This window comes from Nicotiana tabacum, chromosome 13, assembly GCF_000715075.1.
Source record: "Nicotiana tabacum cultivar K326 chromosome 13, ASM71507v2, whole genome shotgun sequence".
In the NCBI taxonomy this organism is placed as follows: domain Eukaryota; kingdom Viridiplantae; phylum Streptophyta; class Magnoliopsida; order Solanales; family Solanaceae; genus Nicotiana; species Nicotiana tabacum.
This window is the reverse complement of record NC_134092.1, coordinates 90,883,675-90,898,617: the sequence shown is the minus strand read 5'-3', so window position 1 is coordinate 90,898,617 and position 14,943 is coordinate 90,883,675.

Sequence of the window (14,943 nt, the reverse complement as noted above, 5' to 3'; positions counted from 1 at the left end):
ATCGATTGACCCTGACTGGATGGCCATGCTAGCCGTTTGTAATGCTATCATGGATTGCACTTTACCAGATTTTAGGCCCTCTTCTAAGAAATCACCCAGTTTGACCAACTCGAGGAACTTTTGTCCCATTATTCCCATCATCTTTTCAAAGTGTATTCCCTCTTGGGCTCTGATGAAATACTTGGTTAGTTCACTGTCATCCAGTGGAGGTTGTGCCCTGGCAGCCTCTGACCTCCACCGTTGTGCATATTCTTGGAATGAATCAGATGGTTTTTTCTACAGGTTCACTAGTGCGAACCGATCAGGAGTGATCTCTGTATTGAATTGAAAACGATTCATGAAGTCCTACGCCATATCTTGCCAAGTTCTATTTAGCGGATCTTGTCGAGTATACCAGGTGAGTGCTTCTCCCGTCAAACTTCTTATAAAAAATTTCAGCCTTAGCTTCTCGTTCCTCCCCACTCTAACTAACTTATCACAATATGCCCTCAAATGTGTGTGAGGGTCCCCTGTCCCATCGAAGATATCGAACTTTGGGGGTTTGTATCCTGCTGGCATATCCAAATCTGGATGAATACACATATCCTCGTAGTCTAAACTTTCACTTCCCCGGGCAACTTGGAGACTCTCATTTGCCTTCTCAACATTTGCAACTTCTCAGATACTGACTCTTCTTTCTTACGCCTGGCTTCTATCTTCATCTCGGCATATTTGTCAATCTCATTAGGCATACTGACCCTGACATGTGCTGTAAAGGTAGGTTCAGAAATGGCATATACAGGGGGAACGTACCACTCATAGGTGGCGGCATGTGCCACATGTGTGTGCTGGTTAGTGGTGAAAATGACTCTGTCACGAGGAGGGGTAGTTGCATTAGTGGTAATATGCGGGTTCTGTGATGCTTGAGCGTATTGTGGTACATAGGAAGTGTGAATAGGGGGATTTGGTGGCTTAGTTGGGACTAATGGAGGTATGACTTGAGTGGTGGGAGTTAAAGTTAGGGTGTTGTTGTTTTGGCATGATGTGGAAGGAAAGTGATCTGGAAGTGAATCTGAAGAAGGGAATCTAGGTTGCTGAGAATGTTGTCACCGCCAGGTGCCCCAATTCTCTGATATGCTGTACCTCCTCCCTTAAGGATTCCATTTCCTAGGCCATCCTAGACACGTGTTCATCATTCCTAGCGTTGTCTCTTTCCCCTGATCACTTCGGGATGTCGGCTATGACTAGAGCATGTTCAGTTGGGTCTTTTGCAGCTGGCATTTTTTCCTTTGACCTTAGATTGTATGGTGGTTCCACCAGTTTTGGTCGACAAAAACCAACTTTCTTTTCTTTTTTGGGGATAATTATAAAACAAAAAAAAAAAGAAAAGAAAAGTAACAAGAGTCAGTTTCTTCATTTATAGGAGTAGGAAATCACACAGAGCAAATAATTCGTGCACTACAACTAGCTCGTTCCTAGAATTCACAGGGACATCTCATTGCCGGAGGTAGGCCTAATTCGTAGATATTTGACAGACATTTAGACTTGACACATTCAGATTCGAAGTAATTTATTTTCATTGATAATTTGGACTAATAAAAGTGGGCAAGGGTTACATCATTGTTTCATAGAACTGCATGGGCTTGGAAAACTCGCCCTTTTGGAAAGTAAAAGAGAGAACTAAGGATAAAGGTACAAAGTGGGTAGTAGGGGAAATCAACCAACTCTAATAACCATCCCCTGAGTCATTTCCCATGTCCTTCTCTTCTTCTGGTTCTTCTTCCAGATCCTCCAGGTCTTCCTCAAACTCCTCCCCGTCATCGTTGAATTCAGACTCCTCCTCCGTATCTTCTTCTGGCTCTGTGCTTGATTCTATATGGATGCACTCCACTACCCGATCATCATCTTCAGCAGGTGGCAACATGTGGTCAATGGATCCTGGGACCACCTAAAAATGCATTGACGTGGTCACAAGATAATGCGGCAGGATATCATGGTAAATTTGCAAAGCAACCACTGCGTCCTCTAACTAGGTTATACCCTCTCTGCTTGGGCGGGCCAGTTCTACTCGGGAGTACACTATGAGGTTTAGCCCATAGGAACTGTTACCAGATCATTCCACTCTTCTTGTAGTCTTTTTATCCTTGGAATTGGGATCTGGCCATTGAGCTCATCCTCATATAGCGTTATCCTTGTCCACAGCGGTACATCTTGGATCATCCTGAATTGTCTGAGGACCCACAGGGGTGAGTATGGTTGAATTCCTTCTAGTCTGATCATCTCAATGAAGTACTTCTGAGGAGTCCTCAAGATTGCCCTTCCACCTAACCAAGAGAGTTTCCAGTTGATCCATTCTCCTGTCATATTGGTCAGTGTTTCCATCTATTCTTCTTGCCCATGTGGGAGATCCAGTGTCTCATTCTTTCATTGTGGCTGCGGATCATATTGCTAACACCCACGAAGTAGTCGATGGTGGCCTCTCACTGGAAGAAATGTTCAGTAGCCCAAATCTGAAGCAGCAAGTTACAACCCTTAAATAAATCATACCCTCGTGCACATGCAGACAAAGCTCTCGCATCTCAGCTAACACAATCGGCACCAAAGTATCTTGAAGATTGCCACGGAATGTTGCTAGGACCACTAGTAACAAGTTGATGTTGATACGGCCCCTTCGTTGTGGGAAGACCAATAATCCCAACAGTGCCATTGAGAAAGTGATAGGCCTGAGACTCTCCCACGTCGCTTGGTCACATTGAAACTCCACCAAATACCATTCGTAGCTTTCACGGTGCCCGAATCTGTCGAACATCTAGTCGAGGTTCACCCATCCGTCCTCGATACTTCTGAGGCTTCTGCTGTTGGCAAGGCCTAAGGCATCCAAGAACTGGTAATCGGGTATAGTAACTGGCAATACTAGCTCTCTTTCGTTAAACGACAGCTCCGTGAAACTTGTGACTTCTTCCAATGTTGGTACTAACTCACAGTCGGCGAATTTGAACACCGCCTTAGTCGGATCCCAAAATTCTATCAACAGGCAAGTGAGCACCCAGTCTGCTCGGATGTTCATCAATGCAGTTAATGACCCCAGGTGCGTCCGAACATCATCTCCATGCTCTCGACGAATATTCTTCCACCACTGTTTCAACTTCTTTGGTTCCCCCATTACCATGTTGATTTCAAGAATATTTTGGTTGATTTTCATTTTCTGAGGCGGGTAAAAGAAAGATATTTGGGTAAGTGTTTGCGTCAGATCCTTAAGTGTCTTGTCATGTTTGTTTTCCTTTCCACAGAAGTTATGTCGTTGGGTGCATAACCCGTTGACATCAGGGTGGCTTTCCTAATTGTGTATCGGTACCGATGACCGACTCACCTTAGATTTATGCAGTATGACCTATTTTACTAGAATAGAATATTTCCTACTTTTGAATTGGACTGAAGTCTACAAGAAGTTATGTCAGTTGACCTGACAAAGCCATTCTCTGAAACTAGAGATTTTTGAAAATAAGGTTCGGAGGGGTGTAAATGACTACCCTCGCGTGCCATTGTGTGTGATAGTGTACGGCCAAGACTCGATTGGAAGAAATGTGATGACAGTGTGTATAAAGCGGTAATACACAAATGTGTAGCAGCAATAATCATGATAATCATAAAGAGCAAATAATTATAAAGAGTAAATAAAGTAGGTAAGCATGTAATTGTAATTTCAGCTATAATCAAAGCAAGATATAAATAAATCTAGAGTCCAAATTAGTCTAAATCTATTAAGGTCAAAACCTAAGTGTGATTTCCCCAGCAGAGTTGCCATATTGTTGCACCCTATTTTGCACTAGTGAAGACAGAATTCAACTTGTGGTTTCTCTATTGTTGATGAAAAAAGAGTCACCACCTAATATTTAAAGGTATACTAGGGTACCTACTAACTTATGTTCATTATAGGTCTGCAAACCGATGAGATTATGGGTAAGGGTTTTTGTTCTTCTAAGGGGAAGGTGTTTGGCACCCCTTAAAATCTACCTGAGGTAGCTCCATAGGATTTAGACTAATTTTAAGGAATCAATTATTTATACAATACTTAATTACTACTAAGGCATGACTTACTATATGTTAAAGGGTGTGTATATGTAAAACTTAAGAGGGATGAGAGATTATAAAAGAGTTATTGAAGGTTGAGAGAGTTCTGAAAATAGTCCATATTATAAGGCTTGTCATTATTAAGTTATGAAAGTAGTTACTTTGAAGAATAGATGCTTGTATAATTTTTAAAAGGTGTACGTAAGAAAAGTGATTCTAAATGTACCTTGGTTTTAAAAATTCTGAAGAAGGCGAATCTTTGAAAATTTATTTGGGTGATCGTTCATTACTGTTTTTCATGAAAATCTGGTTTAATCCCTTATTAGAAAAGAACAGTGAACAAGTTATAATTAGCGGGGGCAAAAATTAATTACTAGCTAATTCCCTTTAAGTCCTATATTAGTTAAAGTTTGCCTATGTTTTATGTAATATTAGAGCATGAAAGTAAAGTACACAATCTAATATATGAGTGTTAGATACATGGTAATGAAATAATGAAGCAGTAAGCGTAAGATAAGACAACAAAGGCAGTAAGCGAAAATAATGAAGCAGTAAACTAGGCTATGGAAATAATGAGCAGTAACAAAAGAAGTAAGGGAGAAAGGACTGGACTCTGATGGTTGGGTCTCAATAAGACAGGCCCAACAATTGATAAGTGCGGCTATAGCTGAGTGGCTCTTCAGGAAATGCAGTGAGGATGGTTTGGGCCTGAGTTTCTTAGGAACTCAGCCGGCCCAAATGTATACATACCCAAAAAGAATAAAAGAAGGCCATTAGAAGTGTTCCAACATTCTCAACATATTCAAATATACATGACATGTATATAGACAAATAATTGAAACAAAAGAATAATCAATACTGTGGGAAATTATACTAATGTGGTAGTTCTACTTAGCAAATAATTCACATTGAAAAATATTTTGTTGTCATTAAACATTAAACCCCCAAAGAACTAAATGTGTCAATGAATTAAGGGCTAAGAAGGAAATTCCACTCAAGGTCAATGCTCCCATTGAATCTCCCAACACTTCAAAGTTACCAAGGGACTCAAGGCCCAGGGCAATGCTAGTACCGGGGAGGGCATCCCTACCTAGAGTCGAACTCTACTCCCAAATACCCTTAAACACTAACAACATATTTTCCTCACAGGTTTAGATGCCAATGAGGCCCTAAATGTAAACTAAACGCTATAGCATTACTTACCAGAAAAATATACTTTCCCTCTAACACAAGAACATATAGTCTACTTTGGATACAAAAACAAACATATATCAAATGAATTTGATGATCTGAATTTAAACACATGTAAGTGAGGGGCAGAAGCATCATAAGCACACTACAAAGGTATGAACATTAGAGCTGAACAATATTCCAAGGAAAGGCAAAACTATACCGTAACAACTCAACAAATACAGAGGTTATCAAAGATATCTAGGACATGATCAACTTTCTCAATAGGTCTACAAATTCATAGACTAAAACATAGAATCCCTAAGGATTTCTACAGAATCATACTCCTAATAGTGCTAGCTTTAAACAAGTCATCATGTTCATATAGAATCATTAAAGGTCCTTATAAGATTTTAGGGGTCATATTTGGTTTAAAACATTAGCAATAGGGAAAGGGCTGGAGTGGTTTTGGACAAGGTATAAATTTGGAATTAAGCACGAACATGCAGTATCCAGTTAGCTACTTCACACTTCAAATACAAAAATGATATTATCTAGACAAGGAAAACTTTACACATTTATAGAATTTGATTAAGCTTGTCATGAGGAGAGAGAGTTGTAGATAAAGAAAAGATATTGCATTAGAACTGGTTTAACTCAAACTTAAGTCTAGGTTAGTACATGAATATGAAAATGATCATGCTTCTGCTTTTACAAATTAATACTTGGTTATAGCAGAGTAACTAGATCCTTTTTAAGGAAGACAACCTTAAAAGATAAAATGCAAGTTTGTTCTCAAAGGTTGATGATAACCCTAAAGGATTAGAGACAAGAGGTATGATATCAAGTAAGCCTGCACTTGAAGATGTTGACTAATCAAGAAAATAATTAAGTTCAGCCTAATAGGTTATCAGTCTTTATAACAAAGAAAGGTAAGAAGGATCACGATTGTATTATGAAGATAACATAGTCTTAACAGATGTGTACAATAGGACTACAAGGAGAAGAGAAAAAAGTTTAATTCAAACAAAAGTAGGTCAACAAAAGCAAAAACAACTAGACAAAATAAAAGACCATAGTAACAACTCAGAAATAGTTTAACAAACACAAGTAGAGAAGAAAACATATAAACACTTAGAGATTATGCTTAAGTTTAAAGGAGAGGGGATATAAATTTAAACTCCTTCGGATTCACCTTAATCGTAGTTATCAAATAATAAGCTCAACTTCAAGACTCACAAATGATAGAGATGTAACAGATAAGGATAAAGCTTATTGCAGATCAATGAAAAGCTATCAAGTTCATGTGAACATGAACACATAATAACTTAAATATGTAGACTGTTGGAAACTCAGGAACAAAGATTAGTAATAATCAATTAATGGTTTAATCAATCATCGATTAAAGACTCAAATCAAGACAAGTAATCACAAGTAGCCATTAAACTAACAAAACATAAACGTTAACATACTGAGCACCATAAAATAATTGTAATACTCAGAATATTTGTAGCATTCAAAGGGAATGAACAAAGGAGAAGAATGAGAGATGTGCTGACCTTTTTGAGAGCAGCAGACCAAACAAAGATCTTTCTTAGTTTCTTATGATCCCAGGAACCTCAAGTTTGAACCAACGATAGTACTCAGCAAACAAAAGATAAGAACGGTAAGAAAACCTAGGCTTTGAACTATAAATTTCATAGATGATTGAAGTGTTTGTGTGTGTGTTTATCTTCAGTGTTATGTGGTTGGTCATTGTTACGTAAAAGCATTGAAGGCTCCTATTTATAGTGGCTATTGAAGGCTCTAGGGTTTTAGAGGATTCAAATCGGATAGTGGAAGATGACGATTACCAATTGATGTAAGCAAAATCGAGTGCAAATCTAAGAGACAGAGGTGAAAATAAGTGAGGGTTTTACTTGAGGGGGAAGAGATTGACCGTTGAAGGCAAAGACCATTGGATAAAGCTTCAATGTCCAGAGGTCTTTGCATTTGACATCTGGACCTTGAATAACTATGATTATATTCTGAGATATGCCCATGCATGCTCCAATTTGAAAGAACATAACAGAAACCAGATGATTTGAACTTTCGTCTTTGAGTCTAGGGTTTTCGGATTTGGGTTTTGAATATCTATCAACGAGAATGGAAAGACAAAAACTTTCTTCATAGCCCAGAGACAAAACATGTGATTCTCTAAGTTTGATTTGAAAGCAAAGAGAGAATGGTGTTTCAAGCTTGAGAGATGATACTCTGATGATCCGGATTTAGTGAACAAAAAGGGAAAATAACAACGGGATTCTGGCTAGGGAGGCAAGAAAGGATGATTTGACGAGAGCTTTCACGACCTTTCACGGATTTGTGCAAGGTTTTGTTGATTGATGTTCATGGAAATTTGATAGAATATAGAGCAAAAGAGGAAATGAGGGCGGTTGTATGAGTGATGGAAATGATTATGGTTTTGGGTAGGTTAGAATGGTCTCTGAGTTTAAGATAGGGGAATAGGATCTAGGTCGTTGAACTTTTAGATCAACGGTCCTGATATTTAGGGATTTAACAGATTTAATGGGAAATTTTGGTGTCCGTTGGATCCCTGTGATCCAACGGTTAGGATTAAATATTCTGGGTGTTTAGCAATTAAAGAAAAAATAGAGTAAAATTCATGGGCCATTGATCATAAAAATGGACGGCCCAGATGAATTGTGTTTGTTTTGTGAGTGATAAGGACGGGCGACGTGGCGTGCTTTGATTGGTTCAAATGGTTTGGGGCGGATTGCCATCCTGGAATGGAAGGGTCGTTTGGACTGGGCAGATGAGGGGTTGGGCCTGGTATTGGGCCAAAATTAATTTAATGAATGGCCACTTTGTATTTAACTAAGGAATTGCAATGGTAGCCATTTCAGGTTTTAACCCTTTTATATTTAATTTAATTAAACTTAATTATTTTTAATAAAATATAGTAAAATTATAATTATTAAATAGTACTAATTATTGAAATTAATTATTTGTAAAAATACTTTTTTTTTTTATAAATTGTAACACTAATTTTAAAATTTCACATAGTAATCTATTTAACTAGAAATTAAAGAGTAATTTATTAAATGAACTATAGAACATATGTATAGAAATTATAATTAATAATCCTAAAATAGTAAATATATTTGTAATTATGGAATGTCAATGCTATGTGATTAAATTTTAAACTAATGCTTGCTTAATTTGTGAAAAATAGATATTCATTACTAGAAAATACTTTGAAAACATTTATTGTAAATTATTAAGTATAAATAAATTAATTTAAAACGGGAGGGTCAAAATTGTCGTCAACAAGACCCGCTATGGGCACTACGAGTTTCTTGTGATGTATATTGGGGTGACCAATATCACAACAACCTTTATGCATTTGATGAACAATGTGTTCCATTGATATCTTGATTCATTAGTCATCGTGTTCATTGATGACGTCTTGGGGTACTCGCGTAGCTGGGAGGATCATGAGTAATATTTGAGGATCGTACTCCAGACTTTGTGGGAGAAGAAGTTGTACGCTAAATTCTACAAGTGTGAGTTTTGGCTTTATTCTGTGGTGTTCTTTGGGCACGTGGTTTCCAGTGAGGGGATCAAGGTAGATCCGAAGAAGATTGAGGCAGTTCAGAGTTGGCCTAGACCATCATCAGCTACAGAGATTCAGAGCTTCTTGGGTTTTGGCCGGATATTATTGTTGTTTTGTGGAGGGTTTCTCGTCCATTGCTGTACCTTTAACTAGATTGACCCAGAAGATAACCTTTCACATGGTCTGAGGAGTATGGGGAGAACTTTTAGAAGCTCAAGAATGAATTGACTACAACCCTAGTGTTGGTATTGCCTTCAGGTTTGGGTTCTTACACCGTGTATTGTGATGCATTGCATATTGGGCTTAGCACTGTGTTGATGCAGGACAGTTGGGTGATTGCCTACGCATCTCGATAGTTGAAGGTTCATGAGAATAATTACCATATGTATGACTTAGAGTTGGAAGCTATTAATCACGCGTTGAAGATTTAAAGGCACAAATCTGTACGGTGTTCATTGTGAGGTCTATACCGACCATCGGAGTCTTCAATATCTGTTCAAGCAGAAGGATCTTAATTTGCGGCAGTGGAGATGTTTAGAGTTGCAGAAATACTATGATATCACCATATTATATTATCTAGGGAAAAGGCCAACGTGGTGGCCGATGCATTGAGTAGGAAGGCGGAGAGTATGGGTAATTCGGCATATTTACCGGTAGCAGAGAGGCCACTAGCCATGGATGTTCAGACCTTGGCCAATCAGTTTAAGAGATTGGATGTCTCAGAGTCCGGCCGTGTTCTTGCTTGTATTGTGGCACAGTCATCGTTGTTGGAGCATATCAAGGCTCGCCAGTTTGATGATCCTCACTTGTTGGTGTTGAAGGATACAGTGCTGCAGAAAATTGTGATTGGTGATGACGGTGTCATGCGGCTTTGAGGCTGAATTTGTATTCCAAATGTGGGTGGTTTGAGTGATTTGATACTTGAGGAGGCTCACAGCTCGCGCTATTCCATTCACTGAGGTGTCACGAAGATGTACTGTGACTTAAAATAACACTATTTATTTCAGAGGATGAAGAAAGATATCATTATTATGTCTCTTGGTGCTTGAATTATCAACAGGTTTTGTATGAGCATCAAAACCGGGAGGGTTGATTCAGAGATTAGAGATACCGGAGTGAAAGTGGGAGCATATTACTATGGATTTCGTTGTCGGGATCCCACGAACTTTGAAGAAATATAAAGCAGTTTGGCTTATTGCGGACCGGTTGACTAAGTTCGCACACTTCATTCCGGTGGTGACTTCCTATTCTTTAGAGCAGTTGGCTCAGATATACATCCGGGAGATTATCTGCTTGCATGTCGTGCCCATTTCCATCATTTTTGGTCAAGGCACGCAATTCAAATCACAGTTTTGGAGAGTAGTAGAGTGGGAGTTGGGCACATGGGTTGAGTTGAGTATAATATTCCATCCTCATATGGACGGACAGTACGAGCATACTATTCAGATCTTGGAGGATATATTACGTGTCTGTGTTATGGATTTTGGAAGTTCATGGGATTAGTTTCTTCCATTAGTAGTGTTTCGCCTACAACAACAACTTCTAGTCAAGTATCCTGATGGTGCCTTATGAGGCCTTGTATAGGAGGAAATATCATTCTCTGATTGGTTGGTTTGAGCCTGGGGAGGCTAGGTTATTGGGTACTGATTCGGTTCATGATGCAATTGAGAAGGTTAAGGTTATTTAGGAGCGGCTTCGTACAGTGCAGTCCAGACAAGAGAATTATGCTGATAGGAAGGTTCGTGATGTTGCATATATGGTGGGTGAAAAGTTTTTGCTCAGAGTTTCACCCATGAAGGGTGTGATGAGGTTCGGGAAGAAGAGCAAGTTGAAAGAATGTACCCAAGTACTGGGCTACAATAAGCATTTAATGCTTAAGTTGGAAGAATGTAATGACCCGGCAGGTCAAACTGACTTTTGTGTAGACCACTCCGGAATAAAGTTTTGATGGTTTTTTATAGTTTTGTATGGTGATTTTGGACACATGCGTATTTCTTGAAGTTGATATGGAGGCCCGTAGGTTGATTTGATGATCTTTGGAAAAAGTTGGAAAGTTGAAAGTTCAGAAGGTTGAGAGGTTTGACCGAGCATTGAATTTATTGATACCAGGTTTGGATTTTGGTTTCGAAAGTTCTAATAGGTCTGTTGTGTCATTTGGGACTTGCATGCAAAATTTGAGGTCATTCGAGTTGATTTGATGTGGTTCGGCATTAGTTTTAGAAGTTGGAAGCTCATTAGTTCATTAGGCTTGAATTGGGATGCGATTCGGGTTTGGTGTTATTTGATGTGATATGAGGCTTCGAGTATGTTCGTGTTGTATTATAGGACTTGTTGGTATGATTGGTTGAGGTCTCAGGGGCCTCGGGTGTGTTACGGATGAGTTTCAAACCATTTTCTTCATGTTTGGATAGCTAATCTGGTGTCTGGTGTTTGCTTCTTCGCATTCATGATGATGGGGTCGCGTTTGCAAAGGCTTATGGGTTGGAAGGCGAAGTGCTCTTCATGTTTGAGAGGAAAGTAACTCTTCGTGAAGCTTTGGAGGTCAATACCCTTCGCGAACGCGAGAGGGATGTTGTGTTCGCATAGAAGGGAGGTCGTCTAAGGGGCGCAGGGGCTTAAGCCATCGTGTTCTCGAGGGAGGTCTTATGTTCGCGTAGGCATGGGCTCCTTGGTCATTGCATTCGCGGCCGGGTCATCACGTTTGTGAAGGAGGATTTTTGTTGAAGGCGAAGTTGTGTTTCGCGAACGCAAGGCTTCTTCCACGTTCGTGAAGGGTAAGGCTTGGGTAGATTATATAGTACTCTATTTCAAGGGTTTGGTTCATTTTAACATATTGTGAGTTGTAGAGCTCAGTTTTGGGCGATTTTGGAGGGGATTTTCACGATTTGGACAGGGATAAGGGATTTTGATTCGGATTGTCCATTATTCATGATTCCATCTTTGTTTTTATTATTTAATGAGTGATTTGAGTCAGAGGAATTGAGGGTTTGTTTTAAAAAACTTTCCTAAGGTATAAAATGGGAATTTGAAGGTCGATTTGAGGTCGGAATTGGATGATTTTGATATACTTGGACTCATAATCGAATGGGTGTTCGAATTTGTGAATTTTGTCGGACTTCGAGGTGCAAGCCCAGAGTTTACTTTTTTGGTTGACTTTTTTATTTTGGTTAAAGATCTTAGCTTTATTAATTGGATTCAATTCTTATGACTTTTATTAATCATATCGAGTTATTTTGGCTAGATTCAGGTTGTCCGGAGGTTGAGGAGTGATTTCACTTTCTTGAGGTAATTATCTTACCTAAACTTGGTTGAGGCACTAGTTGCCTGAATTATTTGTGATAGCTACGCGCTATGAGTGACCATATATGTGGGGTTTGAGCCCATGTGCGAGCACCGGGGTATTTATCCATGCTCGGGGTAGTGCTTAAGTTATGATATGCCTAGAATTGGCTGTAATGCTTTAAGCTATAATGTTTCTCATATTTGTAACTTTGTTGTAAACTATTTGATCCATGTTTGAGGTTACATAGAGGCTAAATCCTTGAATGAACTTGATAATTGCTATTTCTGTGATAAAATTGTCAATTTGAGTTATGATAGTATACCTTACACATGCCTACACTTTAGCATGTCATTATACCAGTCCAGGAGCATGAAATTTGATATTCATACATTACATAAATGTATTCTTGTATATTTTCTTCTATGTGATATGATTTGGACTAGATGCCTGTGACGACGCCGGGCGGATTGTGTTGTTATGCTTGTGATCATGCTGGACGGATTGTGTTGTTATGCCTGTGACCACACCGGACGGATTGTATTGTTATGCCTGTGACCATGCCAGGTGGATTGTACTGTTATGACTATGTCCACGCCGGGCTGGTAGCACATTGAATTGGCCGTGCTTGCGTGTGGATATGGATATATCCCCCTAGGGTCACCCTCTCATGTTTCTCTCTTGATGGTGTACACGCGTATTTGAGGAAACTGGTCAGTGGTTTGATACGAATATTGAAGAAAATATGGCCAGTGTTTGTTTTGGATTTGCATTGCATCTTTGCATGAAATTTCTATGGTTAATTACCTTATTCATTTGCATATCATCTTTATATGTTGTATCATTGACTGGACAGAGAACTTGAGTAATTGCACACACATACACAGAGGGTCATTTCTGTTCTTTATGACTTGGTTACATTATTGTTCTGTACTTGTTAAATTGATTAAACTGTATAGGTTATAGTAAGTATCATTTATAATTATCGCTTATTTTTCCTAGCCAAGGTTAGTTACAATACTTTTTGAGTACATTGGGTCGGTTGTACTCATACTACACTCTGCACTTAATTATGCAGATCCAAGTGTGGGGACCAGTTACCAGTAGCAGATTTGCTTGTAGACTGAGCATCGATAGATGAGGTAGAGTAGCATTCTCGCCTACTATTTTGGCGTCTCTTTTCTTACATATTGTTGTTTTAATTCAAACAATATTGTTATTTAGCTTTCAGACTTGTAATCCGTTATAGGGCTCATGACTCTGTATTTACCCATTGTAGAGCTCACGGCTCTAGCAGGGAGCCCGAGTGTCTGATCGTCGGATCCATCAGTGTGTGTCCTCGCCATCTGTGAGAGAATAGAAAGTCAAATATTCAGATTTTGAAGTCAATCAATTCGCACGATAAGGAATCAAAGAAGTGGAATTTTCCTAACAGTTCTGTAGCCTCTCGAAGATAAGTACAGATGTTTTTGTACTGATCCGCAAGACTCTACTAAACTTGGTTATGACTCGTAACACCTATGAACCTAGAGCTCTGATACTACCTTGTCACGACCCCAATTTCCTACCTTAGGATGTCATGATGACACCTAGCCTTTAAGACTAGGTAAGCTAACATGTATAGAGAAATAGCGAAAATAATAATAAAACCTCGAATTTAAACCATCAAACTATCATAACAAATACAGAATATTCTAAAACATATACTGCAGCATTGTTTGATAAAGGAAGTTACAGTAACAAGAAGATAATGGAAGGTGACTCCGAGGCCTGCGAACATCGGGTAGGTATACCTTGAAGTCTCCTAAAAGCAGCTAACCAATCAATCTCTAGCGTCCAGCACAGGCAGACATACCTAGATCTGCACAAATATGTGCAAAAGAGTAGTATGAGTACACCACAACGGTACCAAGTAAGTATCAAGCTTAACCTCGATAGAGTAGTGACGAGGCCAGGTCAAGACACCTAATAGGACAAGATAAACAGAACAAAAATATAACAACGGGAAGTAATGGAAAGCGGAGAAATGAATGATAACAAAATAGTTTAGTAACGTAAACTAATGACAGAACTGTAAGAAAAAAGACAACAAGAAGGAAGCAAATAATGAGAACCACAAATAATCAAATACGGACAAAACTGGTAAGACAAGGAAGAATAAAAACAACAAGAACTGTTCAACTAATAATTCTTTTCAACATGAAATGCACAACAAGAATCACACCGAGGTACTGCCTCGTATTCACATTTCACAATTTTAAGAACAATCTTTCCTTATATCAGTGCGTGAGCCTTCCATTTAGTTTTGAAAATAATTTTTCCCAGAATAGCTATACGTGTTTTAGCCTACCTTATCACACCGCGTGACGTTAAGTAGTTCCCCTACTAGCAACACGCGTATCAAGCCTACCTTATCCCACCGTACGTGTATCAACCCCTAGCCTTATACCACCGCATGCGTATCAATATCACAACACAGTCACAACTCGCACCACAAGTGCACGTATGCCACAGCTTGCCACAAAGTCAACAATATTAATATTTCCACAATAAATAGCCCATGGCTCAACAACGATGTGTACAAGAATCTCAACAATAACAAAATAAATGTGAATTGATCAGCAAGAAGGATATCTCAACAATTAAAATTTTTATCTCAATGTGATAACGGCTTTTACAACTTCAAAACCAATAACTCAACAAGAAGATATTCCGCGAAATGACAACTTCAAGTAAAGGTAATTCAACAACTTAAGAGGTAACAAGACAATAAGGAAGGTAATAACTTCAACTAAAGCATATAAGAGCAAAATAGCAAATAAGATGTAGG